At 37.1% G+C, this 7,368-nt stretch overlaps 1 long non-coding RNA gene across 1 annotated transcript; it reads left to right on the plus strand.

The window, feature by feature from the left end:
* Nucleotides 1-1,043: 1,043 nt before the first annotated feature.
* On the plus strand, nucleotides 1,044-6,285 carry LOC131378551 (uncharacterized). The gene is made up of 3 exons (XR_009207812.1): nucleotides 1,044-1,151; nucleotides 5,364-5,429; nucleotides 6,178-6,285. It is a non-coding gene; the product is annotated as an uncharacterized LOC131378551 (long non-coding RNA).
* Nucleotides 6,286-7,368: the final 1,083 nt, after the last annotated feature.

The following is a 7,368-nucleotide window of genomic DNA, read 5'->3' on the forward strand; positions in this document are numbered from 1 at the left end:
TAGGCAAAGAGAAAATACTTAGAAAATAAGTACAGAGAAAGAATTCCTATTTTGCTTCAACTGATAGACTTCACAAGATCTCAGTCCTATTTACAGGAAGGCTGAACAGATGGAGGTTGTCTCCCCTAACATGTGGTTGCTAAGGCAGTCTCCAGCTGAGGGTTCTGGGACTCCCAGAGTCGCCGCAGACGGAGGGCAGGAGGGGATGTGCATCTTTTCTCTTCTGCCATCTGTAAGCAGCAAGGCTTTTACTTCCCACACTCAGCCAGAAGGTTCCTGTGTGACTGAAGCAGGGGAGATCTCTGATTTGACAAATACTCTCAGCAGGAAAGTTCTCAGGGAAGCAGCAAACACTCGTGTAAGCAGTGATGAGGAGGAGAGTTAAGGGACTTGCATGTGGTTAGAAACAGCTAGCACAGGGAAAGAGTAACCAAGAAAATGGAACACAGATCTGATTGTATTAGTGCATCTGACTCAGATTACTGCTCAGGTGGATTCAAGGTTTGGAGTAGGCCTTTTCTGCACCTTTCATGGTTAATTGTACCACGTTACCTGCACTATTATTTGCATTAACAAAACTAGGGCCTTCACAGGTAGCACAAACAGAGGTTTTGCTCTGGATGAGCTGCTTATATGTGTCTTATATACACAAATATTTGCTTGAGCCCTGAGTGAGATCTACAGGCTGTAACTGTATGATTTAAAACTTTTGTAAGAGGGGTGGAACTGCCAGAAGAAGTAGGCAGGGAATATGCTTTAAAAGGCAGAGAATAAGAGGAAATAAAATGCTTCATTTTCTTGTTTATTTTTAAGCAGGGAATAAGCACCGAAACACTGGGAAAGTAATAGGATCTATACTGTTAGACTTGGATTCATAAATACAGATACTAACAACAGGTATCTTTACTGACAAATGTATCCAAATAGATCAAGGAAAGAGTTAATCAGAAATGGGCCATGTGGGTGAGATGTTGTTTGTCCTGACTGGCTCTCAAGTTTATATAGATCACCTGTAAACTCACATTAGGCCCAAGCATTTTTCTCTTACCTTAAGTCAAATTCATTTTTAACCATAAAATGAATATTCCAAGTAACTTTGATGTGTCAGCATTTGAAAGCTTCTCTGGCATGACTGAGCTTTTCAGTGAAATGTAAGTATTTCTCAATTACAAGGTTTCTGTAAATGCTTAGATTAGGAATGGTCCAGCATCCTCTGAATTTTTATGGCCTTTAGTGCATTAAATTAATGTATTTTAATGTGAATATCTGCTCTAACTTGTGAAAACTGAAGAATTTACAGATCTGTGTGTTGAGATTAAACAGTACCAGCCTTATGCACTGCAAATATTGTGCACTTCACTGCAGAACACCAAAGAGCTGAATGTTATAGGTTTTGTCTCCTATTTTTTTACAACATGCCACATACTACTGAAACACTGTTATCTAATTACTTTATTTTTCACCGTCTTGTTCATTTTGGAAGGAGTTTGATAGGGATTGGTTGGTGGGGCAGTCTGAAAACTACAGCATCTCCCAGGATGATACTAGGAGAACTCATTATGGCTCATGAAATGCTCACAGATTATGGTTTTCAATGCTACAGAAATAACTGCAAGGAGAAAACACACAAAAATGGAATGTTGCTTTGAAGGGATAAGAAAAAAATGAGACCTCCCAGTCATCATTGTTTCTTTTGTGGAAGCATTTATATATTCTGTATTAAATGAAGTGGGTATCCAAAGGAGGAAAGGAATTTATCATCATTTAAATAAGGTGTACTTTATAGAATGGATGCACAGACAGAATGAAGTTCAGGCAGAACAATAAGTAAGGTGCCAGAGAAAAGAAGGAAAAAATCCTTTACTGTCACAGGAATGTTGTCACATGTTGAACAATATACCTGGAGCTATAAATAAAAGAGTGGAATAGTTTTCTTACCTCAATTAAAAGCTTACTTTTATATCTAGTAAAAAAACATTTTTACTAGATAACAAAAGGAATCATTGGGCCAGCAATGCTTTGGATGACTAAACAGTTGTCTCCAGCAACTGCACTGATTCTCTCCCTTTCTCTTTAATTTCAGGCTTTAGTTGGGATGGAGCTGGCACTGTGGTGCCAGTAAATTTTTTATAACTACATACACTTTATTTTTTCTTTCAGTTCCCATCTTTATCAGTAGTTTAGACTTCAGCTAAATATACTTGGGATCATCAGTTGCAAAGAGGGAAGAGAAATCAGGTATATTTGATTTGAAAGCAGTCTTAAGTATAATCTCGGACAAAAGCAGTCTCAGACACAACAGCTCTGTTCACTCTTTTCCTTCCAAATCTTCCTTTTTATTTACTATATTTCTGAAGTCCCTCATGCTGGTGTAGGTGGAGGAAATCTCATAATTACAAGGATAACATTCTAAAGCTTATCTAGACCTTCTAGGCTAGCACAAAAATTTACAGAGAATCTGCCAAAGCAATGAGAGCAAAGGAAATATCCATAGGCAGTATGAAATTATTTTGGTTTGTAAACACAAAAATTGGCTGTGAGAAGTTGCAAGAGAATTTAATGAGGCTGAAAGATTTGAAGATGAAATTAACTGTTGATTTGTGCAAGGTAAAGGGAGAAAGGGGGAAAAGAAAAGGAATCAACCCTAACTAAAACAAAGAAATTTGGTCTGTAAATTACTTATTACCATTCAGGAAATATACCATGGCATTTTTGTGGGTTGTTCGAAAAAATGTCAACTCAATATGCAGCTGTGGTCAAAAATGCAGATGATGTATTAAACAATTAGTGGGAGGACTTCAGTGGAAAAATCAGAAAATATCACCATGTCATTCCAAATTCACTGTGTATTCATGTTTTGTGTATCTTTGGTTTTATCTAAAGAAGGTTGAAAATTATAAAAACTACCAAAGCGTTGCTAAAGGGAGGTTGAACAGAAAGAAATACATAAAACTATAGACACCATACAGAAAGTGAGTAAGGAACAACTGTTTGTTGTTTCTCAAAGGATGAGACCTGTAGGGCAGCAATTGAAAAGATCACACATGGTTTATAGAACACATAAGAAAGAAAATTGTTACCCAGCAGAAGCACCACATTGCTACCACGTGATGTGGACCTTGAAAGCTAAAAAAGGCCCAAAGATATACTCATGGAAAAAAAAAAAAATTGAATCGTTAAAAAGAAGGATGCAGATACAAACTTTGGTTTTGGAAGTCTCTGAATTGTGTTTTGCCAGAAGGTGGGAATGTGCAGTGGGGAAAACTTCACTGTGCTATTCCTGTTTATTTCTTGTTTTCTTTAAGCCTCTGCTGTTGGTTCCTGTCAAAAACCTGTTACTGGGCAAGAAGTTTGTTCTGTTCAGCCTGTGATTTTGAAATAGCTGAAAGAAAACTAAGAGAGAGTTTCAATTCACATTTTTAAGTGATCGGCTTCCTGCTCACTTAGGAACCCAGAGGAGGTCCTTGCTGTTGTTTCCTGCTTGCTCAGGGACTCCAGTTCCATCGGGAAGGAGACTCAGATAGCAGGAGATGAGGTCAGCTGTTGTGTCTGAGCTCAGCTCAATGCCTGTTCTAGAGATGGCTTAGTGTGGTTTAGTACCCCATAAAATGGAAGCAAATGGTGTTACTGGGGTCCAGACACTTCCTCCAGGTTGGAGCTGAAGATGCTCTACTGCTCCAGGCCAGGGGATGGGTTAGAAGTTCATAACCAGAAGGAGTGAGAGAGGGACCTAAATATTGCAGCAGGGTGGGGGTGTGGTGGATTGCGAGCCAGGTGGCTCAGGGAGAAGAAACCAGCTTCAGGCCAGGAACAAACATTGCACTGTGATTGTAGAGGTCAATTTTCATCCTTTGCTTTGAGAGAGGTGAGCTTTTATCCAGGAATGTTTTCAGGTGCAGGACAACAACTGTGAATATTATTTTCTGGTTAAGAGTGGGACAGAGCAGATAATGGGCTAAGATGAGGCATAAGAGTGAACTATATGCAACACTACTTTGCCCAGAGGATATCAAAATTGCTGTCTTCAAGGCCGCTGAGAAAAAAAGAATTGTTAAAACATGAAAAAGATGAGGAAAGTAGAAGAATTTCCTGAGAGATGAAGTAGAATATCTCATAGGATGTTCCACATGGGGGAATAATAAACCTGAAAATCCAACTCATGTTAATTTAAAAATATATGTTATAAATGGCATCATAATTTCTTTGCTTGGAAAAAATATTGAAGAGGTATTTAAGGATAAACTTATAGATAAATAGCATCTAAGAAGAAGAAAAAAAAAAATCAGTAATTTTATTTCTTTAAGATCTTAAACCCTAAGGCAGTCCTGTCACTTTGAGTTTTGCTGATATTCTCTGTTTTGCAATTAATGAAAATATTTTCTGTTTCATTTATGGATTTTTATAATTGAAGATTAGTTTGTCAGACTCAGCCAGATGCACTTAGTGCTTAGTTCATAAAAAAAAAAAAAAAGCTGAAATAATTGTTAGACATGAAGAGACTTTACTGTGCTTATTTGTTTACTATGAAGTCTTGGAACAGCAACACAGATGTTTGAACAAATAGTTCCTATTACAGCTCTGCCTCTTCTCACATTGAATTACAACTCATCATTGAATAGATTAGCTCAGCATTTAAAGTTTTTGAAATAACTTCTCAGTTCTTTGAATACTAAGATTTCATAATCTCTAGACATCTGCAGATTAATGACACACTAATTAATTAAAAGCCCCATTGCTGTTATATCAATATTCTTCATCAAAGAAGAAGTATTTCCATTAAGAGGAACCCCAAAGGCTGATTTGAATATTTGTTCCCTGAAGAAATGGCACATACTCTACTCACTTTGCTCTGGACCAATTCTATTCAGACGTGAATTATCACTGGTTGTGAATCCCTGGGAGTCAAACCTCAAAGAGTGAAACAGGGCACACTGATTCAGTGATATTTACGTGAAAGATCAAAGACATCCTGCTTCAGAATGCTGAAGCTGCTGCTGAGCTTTTATGAGCCGTGGAGAACTTGGCCTCGTGGTTTGTCAAACTTCCTTCAAGTTTTGGTAATATTTCCTGTAAATAGTAAATGCATACTTTTTGCAAGTATGTTTTATTTATTTGTTTGTTTGTTGTATATAAAACCTCCTCAGAGAGAGCGGGCTCTCCAATTGCAGAGTACTGCAGTCAGCAACAATGCAGTCTCCATCATCTAATACTCTGCACACAAACTTTATAGCATTCCTGACTTTTCAACACAAATAACCTCCAAAGAGAGGAGAAGCTTAGGCATCACTTATTTATTCCTTCATTTCATTGCTGATGCTGTCAGAGGCATTTCTTTTTATTGGAACTTTGCTAATTGTTTCCAGAAATTTCCAGAATTCCACTTGCAATCATGGCAGGACCATCAAACCCCACGACGTAGACACAGACAGGTAAGATTTGGTGAACATTAAGACAGTTGCAGAGTTAAAAACTGCATTCAAATATGATGAAAAAACATATAATTGGGAACCATTTGCAGAGGTGGCAAGTGACAGTGAAGACAAACAGAACTGAGTTTTGTGTTAAGCAAAGAAATTTGGTGTAGTTTCCATTATTTTGTTAAGATTTAGGCTTAAAGCCTAACAAGGAGTTCTTAGACCTCATGTATGGAGACAAATTCATTAAAAGCATGATACCAAAATAGGTAGATAATTATCACATAGTGATTTCTGAAAATGAACACCATTTAACTAATCAAGCAATATTTTAGGTATCACAATGGACGTCAGCTCTGTTGCTGGGAAAAAGTAACTGATTTCTTTCACAGAGTGAAATAATTGTGACTAAGAGCAGAGGAGGTACTTCCTCAATCCAAAAGGATATAATGTTAAGGCAGTATAATTATATGGGACTTGTTATGTATAGGGTAAAAGAATGATTAAGAAAGATGCTCTGTACAGAACAAAAGTGAGTAAGAAAGCAATCAGGCACTAATGTACTGTACTGTTTGAAATGAGATTTAATTCCCATCTTATGGTTTGTCTCATTTGTGCTTGGAGAGCGGGGAGAATCCAGTTATTTTCCTGTAGCCACAAAGTACCCAGCTCATACTGCGAGGTGTAGTACACCACCATAATTATGCTAAATTATTTGAAAAGCTTATTCAATATATGCTTTCTAATATCTATCTTTTGAAAGCTACAGGGAGTGGCCCTTCCATTGGTGATTTCTCCTCTGGCAGCAGGTGCAAAACCCAGGAATGCTGCCAGCAAGAGTTCCAGGCTCAGGCTGACACCTCCGTGCAGGTCAGGGCAGTCATGATGTCTGATCCCTGCCAGGATGGAGGATTGCACTGCCTTTCTTCTCTCTAATGTCAGTTTTCAGTAAAGTGGTAGTGGTGTCACAAACTGAGGTTAAGTTCTGGAGAGTAATTGTCACAGCCCATCTCATTTTGTATGAAAATTATTTTTCTTGTTTTTCAGTTCCTCCTCTTCTGGGTCTGCATGACTAGATCAAATATAACTTTAAGGGGAATGTACATAATACATCAAAGCAAAAATATTAATATTAATTTCATATATTATTTTTTATGTATATTAATAAAGAATGTGAGCATTTTAGTTTATTTTTCCATGTCAAAACTCTGTTTTCAGAGTTAAGAAAATCCACTGGAAGAAGAAAATGTCATTAAATTTTGATTTATGTATATCTCTCTGCTTTAATATGTTGACATTTCACTGTGTCTTGCTTCAGTAATCCCTTAATCAAGGTAAATATAATTGTTTGCATAAAATCTTGGTGTCCAAAGCACCTTTTTTCTGCTCTTTTCCAGCATCTTTCCAACTGCTTTTTTGTTTCAGGTGATGTAGTTCCTATGAGTCTGCCCTGTATTTTATGTGCTGCTGTACTGGAGAACTGCTAGCATGTAACTTCATGATGTTTAACTCGTGTGTGAATGCTAAAATTATATCTTCTGCTCTCTCATGCTGAAAATTCAGAGCACCTCACCTGTGAGCATGAGGAATATCGAGCATTTTTATCTTTCCTTTTGGTTATTCTCCCACAACATGCATGAGATGTTAATCAATTTAATCTCATTTCATACTATTCCATCTGCATTTCTAACTTTAATAGGTTGTCCTGCATTATTTAGCTGGTGCTTGCAACACTGGATTGCTTCTCAAGCATGATTTTATGTTTTTTCGTATATTTTCACCTGATATGAAACGGATGAGAAGCTGAAACTTTCATGTTCTTGGCTGTAAGTATTTCACAAATACTTTGATAGAACAGGTAAAAATTTGTCACCTAGAAACTAATAGTATTTTTTTCCTGATAGACATACACACAAATATATATATATATATGTGTGTGTGTGTGTGTGTGTGA

Source organism: Hirundo rustica, chromosome 5 (genome assembly GCF_015227805.2).
Source record: "Hirundo rustica isolate bHirRus1 chromosome 5, bHirRus1.pri.v3, whole genome shotgun sequence".
NCBI lineage: Eukaryota > Metazoa > Chordata > Aves > Passeriformes > Hirundinidae > Hirundo > Hirundo rustica.